The sequence below is a fragment of the Periplaneta americana genome, chromosome 10, assembly GCF_040183065.1.
Source record: "Periplaneta americana isolate PAMFEO1 chromosome 10, P.americana_PAMFEO1_priV1, whole genome shotgun sequence".
Classification (NCBI taxonomy): Eukaryota; Metazoa; Arthropoda; class Insecta; order Blattodea; family Blattidae; genus Periplaneta; species Periplaneta americana.
In genome coordinates this window covers 133,808,127-133,820,513 of record NC_091126.1, presented here as the reverse complement: position 1 = coordinate 133,820,513, position 12,387 = coordinate 133,808,127, and positions in this window count along the sequence as shown.

Here is a 12,387-nt window from a genome sequence, read left to right as displayed (position 1 = left end):
AATATTAACAAAGAGTATAATAAGTGCTGCAAGTATATTTGTTGTATCTGGAAAGGGTTGTGTTTAATTTATGTTTTCAGCACTAAATAATAACGTATTACAATTTACAAAGCTTGGCAATAATGGAATTTTAGTTTTGTGTATTTAGTTATAGCGTGTCTAAAACTACTGTAGGCCTAATTGTTGTACCATGAATAATTTTGAAATACAAATTCTCCAGTAGGCCTCTTTAGCTTTGAGTATCTAGTTACAACCTGTCTGAAACTACTGTAATTATTGTACCATGCGTCTTTCTGAAATTCAAATCCTGGAGCAGGCTTAGATAACACGATTATCTGCACCAGCCGCCACAGCGCACTATGGCATGACTTGCAAAATAGTGGGCTTAGAGGGTCTCACTGTGGTACTCCTCTAGTTTGGCAGACTTCCTTGCACTTCTAGACTGTATCGTCTACTTTAATGAAGTTTTGCGCTAATATATTATGGACCAAGTTGAGGACGTGTTTGTCCATGTCTGCCTTGCATGTTGTTCAGCTTGTCCATTAGCCGCTGCCTGTTTACACTGTCGAACGCTTTGCAGTATTCTACGAAGACCGCGTAGAACATTTGCTTCGGTACTCTCAGGGCCTCTTCGACATCTCCGAGGAGGGCCGTCACTGCTTGAAGGGTCAAGCGCTTCTTCCGGGAAACAAATTGTTTTTCGGCGATTTGCAGTTCCAATACTTTTGTTATCCTGGTAGCTAGGATGTTGGTGAGCAGCTTGAGGGGGTTATTTTCCAATGCTATCCCCCTATAGGAGTTCGGGTCAGTTGTCGGACCTTTCCCTTTGCAAAACATTTTCAGGGTGACGTGTCTCAATAAGTGTGTAATTTCTCCGGTTTCTAGACATTTATTATAGAGTTCTACCCACGTATCTATTAGAATTGTGCTAATGTCCTTTATAAATTCGTTGAAAATTCCGTCTGGGCCGGCTGCTTTGTCCTTTTTGTGTTTTACTATTGCAGTGGTTAATTCCTGCGCTATGATTGGTTGGGATGCAGCTGTTTGGGCGGGATCTATTTTAATGTAGGCTTGTTGTTCCCCGATTGGGTTTAGAATTGTCTGGATATGGTTCCGCCAGGTTTCCATTTGAATATTTGGAGATTGGTTTGAGATCCTCTTTAACGGGACGAAAGGATCCGTTTTTGCGGCTTCTGCTGTCTCCTGCCCTATTCTTTCCGAGTACTCGTCTTTCTTATGCTTTATCAATGATTTGAGATCCCGCCTGGCTTCAGCATAGTAAGCTGAGGACTATTTGTTGCTCTTGCCAGATGCAGTACTTTCAGAGTGCAGTTTCATTGACAGTGGCATTGAGCGTTGAACCAGGGTTTAGCTTTTCTCTGTGACGGTTGTGATGTTGCCGAGCTCAGGAGAGTTAGAATTTTCTCCATTGCTTTCGTTACCTCGTTGTTGTGTATGTCTTTCCTGATTGTCTGGATTTCCAAGGCCGACTCTTCCAGTACCTTAGTTTTTATTCTTCTGGATGTTTTTGGACTTTGGTGTTTCATTTTGTGGACTGCGAGTGAGTGGATCGTGAACGTGATGACTACCGGGAAGTTTTTTCTGAGTGGGGTCAGTGTTGATGTGGCGAGAACGTCTTGTCTTTGTACTTCTATGTCGTTTCCTCTTACAAATACCAGGTCTTTGTACTGCTACCATTTGATGCGATGTATGTTTTCCCTTCAGCCTTGTTTATGAGCGCGATGCCTTCTTCTTCTAGTGTTTCTGTTCATATCCTGGTTCTATGGTAGATTTTATCTAATCTGCAATTGAAATCGCCGGCTAATATAATTCTTTGATTTGGCGCAGTTCCTTTGATGGAGTTCACCTTTGCGGACATGATTTGCGCGATATTCGTTTCATGCCTGTCGTAGGGGCATATGAATGTGACTGAGTCGGTCTTCAAGATTACTGCGTTTTCCTCTGTATGTTCAAACATTTTTTGGCCTATTATGGCGCTGGTGTAACAGGATACTGCTCCTGAGGGCCTGCCCTCCGATGTCTGTATTGCTGGTGCGTGGGTGGCGTATCTTCCTGAAATTTCGACAGGCTCCTTCGCTAGGGTTTCTGTAAGGACTAAAGTGTCGTAATTTTTAAATATTTTTTCCGAGACGATGCTCATCACTTTTCTTTGGCCTTCTATATTCCACAAAAACATAGTCAATTGCGCTCTTGCATTGTCTTGTCTATTTCGAGGCGTGATGTGGGTTCTAATTGAGGCGTGCTCCACCATCTCTCCGAAAGAAACGAAAACGCCTCACATTTATCCCCGCTGGACAAAACTCATCCTTGCTCACCGTCAGGGTGTTGAAAGGAATTCCTACCTTGAACGCCTTGGTGCTGCCTCTGGTTGGTGGTTCCTCGCATATAATTTCTTCGGTGACTCCCTTCCTATTTAGAAAGTTCCTCAATGACTTGGGAGTAGATTCCTGTCTCAGCCTTCCCGCGAAGAATCAGGTCTTTCTCTCTGCTTCCGTTAGGACGTTGTCTCCGTTCCGGTGCCTGTCAGCATAACCGAGCTTCTAGGTTGTTGCTGTCTCATCCTGGGTTTTGCTCCGTCCCTGATTCTTCATCGCTATTCTGCATTTTGTCTTGGGCGTCACCTTCGATTTCAGTTTTGGCTCTTTCGTGTCCCTCTCTTGTTAGTGGTGGGAAGTCTTCCCTTTCCGCGATAATAGAGTGTGATGTCTCTACCAGCCACTTCTTTTGGTCCTCATCACCGGTGGTCTTGGGGCTGGTGGTTTCGGCTTACGTGTCGCGTTTTGAATTTTCATCTAAATTGTCGCGTTTAGCTTGCTTTGTAGGAAGTCGTTCGGGATCTCGACTTTTTGCGTTAGCTCCAATGTTACGGGTTTATCGGTTGTGATTTTGTCGTTTTTTATCAGTAACTTTTGTGTTATTACTTCTTGGTGTATAATCTTCTGTAGCGCGGTTTTGTAACAGCTACAGAGCTTGGTTACGTTACATGCGTTCTTGCACAGTTTATCAAATTCTCTCTGTTTGATACCTCCGCAGTCTTTGTGTAACAACTAGTTACGCGTTTCTTCTTTCTCTTTTGTGTTTCCCTGTTGGATGCTCTCTTCCGCCTGAAGATTCTGGAGATTCCCGCTTGGCGTCGCCTCTGTCACTTTTCCCGCTGTCGGAGCTCCCTCCTTTGCGTCAACAGATGACGTCACTTGTCCTTTACTTCCACTTGGTCCGTCCGTGTCCTCTTGGTTTGATTGTCTTCTTGCGTTATTTTTTGCTTTATATTCAGCTCACTTATTTCCTCACTCTTCGCTCTCAACTTGCCATGCAGTACTATAAATGCTTTTCTTATATCGCTTACTGATTCTAGAATTTCCTCTTTGAGTTCTTTTTTCAGTTTATTGTTTCCTTCGGCAATTTTCACTAGATTTATTGTTGAGACTTCAATCATGTCGGAAGTTTCGTCCGCCATCTTACTGGTTTCACAAATGTAGTTAGACTATTAAAAAAATTACATCTCACTAGTCAGTCAACAAACCCTAAAACTACATAATGCCTCAAAATTTCAGCCACAATCGAGATTTAAATTCTGACAGAGCTAGCTCCACACTCTCTGAGTTTAATATAGAGTCTATGATGATGCAAATGCATCTGACACCATTTAACCTCATTAATCTTCAACCCTGTACAGACCCTGTACCATCTTTGTATCAGCTCGCGAATCTCATCACATATATTACAAGTTGTCAATCTGGAATACCTGTGCGTGGGAAGTGACAAACACTTAGGATCTATGAGAATAGAGACAAATTCTCTAACCTGCTAATCTTAGGACTAATTGATTCACTGAAAAGCTCGACAATGGAAATGTAACTTGACCCTCCCATATTAAAGTGAAAAGTCATAAGATTCGGGGCAGCAGACAACAAAGCATCGATACTACGAGTATCTGTGTTACAAAGCCAGACGCTGAGGCTCCACATATGCGTAAAACTCTCTGTCAGTGTCCAGCACTCTAAATAAAACGTCTTAATCATAAGCTTCTCCCGGCGAGGACAGCTAGTAGCTAAATCTTGCATGTCTAATTTACGCACGTCCAGTACCAAAATTTTTAGAGTTGAAAAATACGGTAAAGATAGCACACGGGATGCACAAAATTTAAGCTCCTCTACATCTTGCAACATCTGTATGCGATGAATCCACTATATTTGATCCGAAGTCTTGTAGATGTAAATAGCTTCTGGAACTATCCAGCAGACATTTGAGCCGTTCAGTGCAGAAGTGGTGTAAGTAAAGAATGGGTAAAGAGGGTTAAACCAAACATTCTGTAAAATACAGTGCAAATTAGCAATTAATATTCAGTTAATTTAAATTATTAGTAGTCAGTGGATAGCAAGAAGGACATATTAATTGCTACTTTGCGCTGTATTTTAGAGAATTTTTAATTTAAACCTCATTACCCAATTTTGACTTACACTACTTTTGCTCTGAACAACTCATTCATAACCGCTGTTTGATATCCCTGCCTTGGACACATCCAAACTTTGCAAATACGGGAAACTGAAAATGATATCAATGCTCTCGTCTGTGACACCTGCAGATTCACTCACATCAAGGTGTGTTAGTCCAGGTGCAGATTTGGAAAGAACTTTAAGTATCTCATTCATCGTGGCAGAGTAAAACATTTTAAGTTCTTCAAATTGGGCAAAAGCTGAAGGAGTAAGTGTTTAAATGAATGATATCTTTTCTCACATTTTACAAAAGCCCTAATGTTTCGAGCTGGGAGAGTGTTTCAATTTGACCTAAAACAGCATTCACAATAATTATCCTTATACATAAGATATCAAGTTCTGTAACCTGGGGTGTAGAATTGCATTAACAAAATGTTGAAGAATATTCTTGCACGAAGAGCAATGATCGATGCAGTGGCTAAAGACATCATAGCGAAAGGTGTCAAAGTTTACGGTGACTGTGCCAAAATAAACAAGTAGGTGAGTGACAGGAAAAATCTCTCTTTTTTTAGTGAACAAATCCTCTTAAAATATCCTGCAATATGCCAGCAGTTCGTTCTGTTCCTAGGAGGAATCAGCAAACAACGTTCTGACTCCAGCCTGGCTGTAAAGAAATCGAGTCTCTTAATCATTACCGGAGGCACTTGCAACATGCCAACGTTTGAGATGCATCATCCATGATAAGAAACCTCACTCTATGCCAAACGTGTAAGTGGTTTATTTGGCGTCGTTACCTAACGAAATAAAAAATTGAGATAAATTTTCAGACACGAATAAGATTTATAGTGTACAACGACTCAACTTACGATGGCAGCAATAAACATCATTTGGACATAACTTTCTAAGACGAGGACATGTTTTTTAATTCACTTCTAATATACTACAATAAAATTATATGGTATTATAATGTAGGGTTAATAATTTTCTGAGCTACTCGGGAATTTACTATTCGGAGAAACAGAAATTAAAGGAATATTGAACATGACAGAAGATAATACGATTCAGGAAAATTGATTTCGGGAAATATATTTTTCGAGAATGTGAATATTTCGGATGTGGATTTATAGGGCATACTCATCAGTAGAGTTAGGGCATGTAGCCACAGATGAAGGAATTAATTTTCCTACGATGGGCATAGTTATGCGTGAAGTCATAAGTCACAAACTGACACGTTGCTGTACAGTTTCTGGGACGACAGCAGTATGGACAGGTTAAAGTTGTTTTTAATCGTTCCGTGTTAAATGTTATGTTTTATTTAACGACGCTCGCTACTGCAGAGGTTATATCAGCGTCGCCGGATGTGCCGGAATTTTGTCCCGCAGGAGTTCTTTTACATGCCAGTAAATCTGCTGACATGAGCCTGCCGCATTTAAGCACACTTAAATGCCATCGACCTGGCCCGGGATCGAACCAGCAACCTTGGGCATACAAGGTCAGCGCTATACCAACTCGCCAACCAGGTCGACCGTTCCGTGTTTATACTCTACACAACGGCTACGTGAACTTCAATAATGTTAGAAATATCAGTCGTTGCAACATTGAATACATTATTGGAGAGATTTAATCGAAAAAGTACATTGTAAATTGGAGGTTGTAATCGTTAAAGCAAAACTGTAATAATGAAGTTATGTCTGCCATAAGAAACGCACAATAGTTTGTGTTTTTCGTTAAAAACAAATTTGAATATGTGGCAAAAACCATTAAGAGTTTGGGAATGACAAATATTAAAATGCCTGATGCTCTGCAACCTGCAGAAGAAATTTATCCGAAAAACTGATAGAGCAGATCCTGGGCCTATCACAGAAAAACCGTTCTTTAGACAATTCTTGATTATGCTATAATGGTCATAAGAAATTGTTTGCTAGAGTCTCACAAAGCAATATCTCCTTTTGAACATGATCTACATTATTTTCTGTTCGTTCCACGACAACATGTGGTGCGGAGCGAAGTTTTTGCGCATTATAAAATTTTTAGATAGGGGGAGGAGAAGCATCATTTTTTAATGTTAAAAAATCTATATATGCGTATTATATAATATATTTAGACTACATATATAATATATACATTGTTTTTCAATGCAATGTGTTTGGCAATCGAAAATGACAATACAAATGAATTTCTAGTGTATTTTGCATTGTAAAGACTACTTTTATTTACTGGATATATTAATATGTTGTAATTTGTTATGTTTTCAGATGTACAGAACTAATGATTATTACAATTTTAATTTACTTTAGTCTATAATATAAATTTGTTTCACACCACTAGTTACTACTTGTACACTATATTTACTCTGTATTTAGCTACTTACACTCCTGTCCCTATTGGTTACGGTTCCAATTTACTTGGGTTTCGTCCTCCACCACTCCCCCAAAACAAGCTATACTCGCAACGCGCACACATTGCAAGCATGCGGATTTTTGTCCGGGCTCTATTCATCAATAAGAGTAAGTTAGTGTTTCGATGACAGTGTCGAGAGTACGGGTAAATCGTCTCACCAGTGATATTGAACCCTGTCTACTCTGATGTTTTTCTTGCTACACAGACATATCAGCTGCATTATTTTATGTACACATAGGCGTTCACAGGTACCTGACGGCTACTAATCGGGAGCGACTGAATTTATGTTTGCGTAAATGTGGCTTCTTTATTCATTACTTGAACGAATAGATGACAAAGATAACCGTTAGTGTCGCTAATAGTACATAAATATACCAGCATTTTAGAATTCAAAATTTTCATACCCAACTAATGATTGCAAAAATTACTAACATTAGCTGGACAATAATTGTTAATAGGTTAAGTATAGATTTGTGTCAAAATTATTATGACACAACTCTATACTTAACCTACAATATATCTTTCCTCAATAGAATGTTACCTGTCCTGTCCCAATAATAATGTCGCTTATTGAGAAGAGCGGAATTATTTCAAAATTAATAATTTATTTTATCTTTGATTTTGACTTATCCTGTGGATAAAAAGTTCGCCTAGACGATGAGAAAATGATGTCATAAATATTTGAACGCCAGTATACACTGGCGTTCAAATATATCTGACCACTATAAATCGACAGTGATCGATAATTCCTTTGTGTAAGTATGGCTTCTTTTGATATTACTTTTGTGAATATATGGCGAGGATAACTGTCAGTGTCGCCAATAATACACAAATATATCCGAGTTATAATATTCAAAACTTGATTAAACCTCACATCTTAATGATTGAGGAAATACTATATTTAGCGGCAAACAGCTGATACTGTCAACTAGGAGAATCATTATACCTATTCTACAACAACGTTTTCCCAAATACCTTTTTAACTGTTTCAATAAGAGAGTCAACTGTTGAGGAAATAGCAGAAATATTTGGAAGTTAGTCAATTTGCTATATCTATGGTTCTGATTAGAAAGTTCCCTTACACAATAACAAAATTGGAGGTCAGATATCTCTTAACGCCAGTATAAATTATACGTCAGGTTGGGACGTTGTAGAAAGTATTGTCCAGTATTTTCGATGTAGTAATATTGTTTCTTCAGTGAGTATCGAAACATCAAATGATTCACAGTAACAGTTTTATATTCATTTATTTTGACATGTTCTTCTCTCTTACTGAGTTAGGTTTTCCGGTTTCATATTTGCAATGAACATTTTTACACTAATAAACCATGAATTGGAGAGAACATGGTAAAATATCTTACGGAAATGGATAATTAAAAATATTTTTAAAATTACGAACACCTTCAAAATTATTATGAAATTGAAGTTGATCTCAAAATAATTGTTAATAAAGATTTATATTGAAAAATTATTTAATAAATAGTATATTAATTTTTAATGTTAAAAATAAATCCACAATCCCTAAAGATTCGAAGGAATTCATTAAAGTTTTCGTTTGTCTTTGGCTCAAATGAACGGAGGCGAGGCTCAATTTTCAAAACATTAACTATTTAACACCTTAATTAACATATAAATGATCCTTCACGACCCCTAAACACAAATATCGCTATTAATTTTGCGGTCAAGAACAACTTTAAAACTATACATTTCAATAAATATTATATTGAACATATTTTTTAAATAAAAGATATCTCAAACATTAAAAAAAAGAAAATATCCATAACTTGAAACAAGTAATACTTTCAAAACCCCTAAAGAAAAGAAAGGACTCTGTAGTATTTTTGGTGTGTCTGAGACTGAAATGAGCGGGGTTGGGGCTCATTTCACTAAAACAAATAAAATAATTAACATATAAAAAAGGACATTAAATAATTCATAACTACTTAAGGCTACTTACAAATGCTTTTAGAGATCTCGGAGTTTCATTGCCGCCCTCACATAAGCAAGCACGCCAACGGTTCCTATCCTGATCAAGAATATTTCAGTTTCTATCATAATATCCCCACTCCTTCAAATCCACTTGTCGTGCGTCGGTCTCGGTTGACTTCCCTCTGGCGTGACGTCGTGGTGGAGAGAGGGGAAACGGAAGTAATGGCACAAGAGGACTGGAGATCAAAGAGGGATGATGTATTATTCTGGCAAAGAAAAAGAAATCTTTTAAGAATCTCAATAAGTTATATATGTTTTCCCCTGGATCTGGAGAAGGGGAAACGGGAAAGTCCCGTTAGAAATTCGTAAATTAGAAATTCGTCCCGATACGTAGATCCGTGAAGATTTACAATACCCTAGTGGGGTAAGAGAGCAAGGATAACGGGAGTGTCTGGACAGGAGAGTGTTAGGCTTGCTTGGAGGGTACGATGTGGGGATAGGAGAATAAGAGAGAGATAGAACTGGAATCGAGATTAATTCTCACAATCGAAGGATTGAGCTACCATAGTTTATCGACATTTCGACACCGAGAACAAGTTCTGTGTGCGTCGATGTTTCCAATGAACCTAGCTTCGCGACTTTTCGACGCTAGGTGCGGGAAACGCTATTGTCGAGGGATCAACGATCATCATTCTAGCCTTTGCAACAAAAGAGAGGTTCGAAAGAAGAACCAGAGTAGAGTAAACCAGGATGAATATATCGATAGCTAAGAAGTGTTACCTCGTATCTGGAAAATTGCAAGTATACTGGAGAAGAGAAAAGTTTTTAAAATTAATTTATCTAAAAATTAATAAACGACTTGCTTATTTTTCTGCTTTGCAAGATTTTCTACTCCAGGACTAAATATCTGTAATTGTTTAATTTCGTGAATATAACAATAATGTACTTACAAGTACTCATGGCATTACGTTTAATAAACTAGTAGTTACGAGCTATCACAAATCACGAAATTATCTCGAATACAGGTCAATTGCGTCAGCATCAAGAAATATTAGCAAAGAGAGAGAAATTAAAAATGAATCGAAGTGAAACAAAAACAAATATTTTCATTGATGATAAACACGCCTACAGCTATATTTGCAAAAATGTCAGTAAACGCTTGGAATTTTTCGGATATGCGAACTAATTTTTTGGACTTCTCATAATCTCGCATTATTAAGCGGTGTCTTGCGTTTTTCTAATGTTTCTTCAAGGAAAAACCAATCTATTGCGGAAAAATATGTTGTGGGTTAAGTATAGAGTTTTGTCATAATAATTATGACACAACTCTATACTTAACCTATTAACAAATGCATGCGGTGTCCAGTTAATGTTAGTGCTTTTTTCAATCTTTAGTTGGGTATGGAAATTTTGAATTCTAAAATGCTGGTATATTTATATACTATTAGTGACACTAACGGTTATCTTTGTCATCTATTCGTTCAAATAATGAATAAAGAAGCCATATGCTTGCAATGTGTGCGCGTTGCGAGCATAGGATGTTTTGGAGGAGTGGTGGAGGACTTATCTAGATGCTTTAATTCTGAGAAGGTTCTTGGGGTGTACTTGATGCCCTTGATGTCTTTTGCCACCGGATCCTTCGCACTTTTTTCAGATCTGATCGTGATGTAAGGCATGGATGCAGAGAAATGCTTCGTGAAATTATAGATTCTTTTTACTTTTTGCATTCTTAAGGAGGATTTATTGCTTCTTCCCTGAATGCTTCTCTTGGAAACAATTATTTTTAACGAGTGAGGCGACGTATATCTTTTCCTCGTCCCATGTTATTGTCCAGAAATCTTCAAATATTACCTTCCTTACAATTTCTGATATCAATTTATATTTCATAGTCATGCCATTCCGAGAGGGGGATGAATATGCTGTGCCCATTTTATTTTTTTTCCCTTTCTTTTCCCCTTTCTTCTGCACCTCCTTGCAATTTTCCCCATCCAATGAACTTCTTTCCTAAATCCTTCAATATTGTATTATTTTTTTCTCCTCTCCATGCCCAGGTTCTGCTATTCTGTTACTTTTTCTACTTCCTGCAGACTGCGAGGTGGTTGCAGTTTTGATTGAGGTAATGGAATAGTCTTCTGTGGTAAGTTATGACCACTTTCTGGGATATACTCCTCATCACTGTCATCTTCCCGATCATCAACTTCTTGCTCTTCAGAACTTTACACCTTGTACGGATCATCAACATTCTCATCTATGTAATTAGCTTTACTGTTGCATTTCCCTTCTTCTACATAATTATTGCGATGTGGTAATTCCTTGTTATTTCCTACCATATATCTCTCACCGGAAACCAATTCTTCACATTCTATATCCACCACATTTCCATTAACTATATCGCTGGCAGAAACACAATCATAGAGGGTTAATGGAACATTCAGTATTTCACTCAGCATCTCTAATGTGATGCTATTACCGTTCGCTTGGATGATCGGGGTTTCAACTGGCGACGACGTCTGCATAACCATTGTTATCATTCGCCATCTACGTGATGCGCTATAATTGCTCGTCACTTTCTGCCTAGTATTCTTCACGGTTTGTATTTTCATTTTTTTGAAATCAATTCTTTAAGCATATGAAACTAAATCATATGATTTTAAATTTATTGGGCTACATTAAAATTTGTAACTTAGATTATTATGAATCTTTATGTTGAAAGCCACTGGCGTGGCTCTGTCGGTTAAGGCGCTTGTCTGCCGGTCTGAAGTTGCGTTCGGGCACGGGTTCGTTCCCCGCTTGGGCTGATTACTTGGTTTGGTTTTCCCCACCCGTAATGTGTATGCAAGGTAATCTATGGCGAATCCTCGGCCTCATCTCGCCAAATATCATCTGGCTATCACCATTCTTATCGACGCTAAATAACCTACTAGTTGATACAGCGTCGTTAAATAACCAACTAATATAAAACAAATTATGTTGAATCAAGAATTTTCTGAAAAGTATGACTAATAATAAAACTACTGTCAGAATAAAACAAGGCCGACGGTCAAGTGATACTTACATAGGTACACAAATGTTTGATATCTACTATATAAACCTAATTTTTCTCTCGATAGTATTACCACCATGACACGGTGAGGGTTTTAAGAAATATTATAAACACATATCTGGTAGAAAAAACTTCTGAATAGAATAGTTTGTGCTGAAACAAGAGGAATACCGCAACGATATATTGGAAATACTATATTTGCTAATTTTCAAATATGATACAAATTAACCTTGAAGCTCTCCACAGCTTATTAAGAAACATAGTCAGTATATATTAACGATCAAGAAAACATTCATTTTATCCATATTTAATTTGTATAAATAATTTTGTTTCTTACAATATTTTTATTGCCACATTATGCTATCGTTTCAATTTCACGTGGTACTCTTCAGTTCTACCATCGGCCTTCTTACAGAATGTGTTCCTGAATGTAATAAAAAACAGGAACTACCTTCTACGTACATCTATATTATCTAAATAACTAAGAGCAGCATTGCGTCTTTCAGTGTGCGGAAAAAATTTAATATTACATACATTCTTCATTTTGGGAATTGTTAG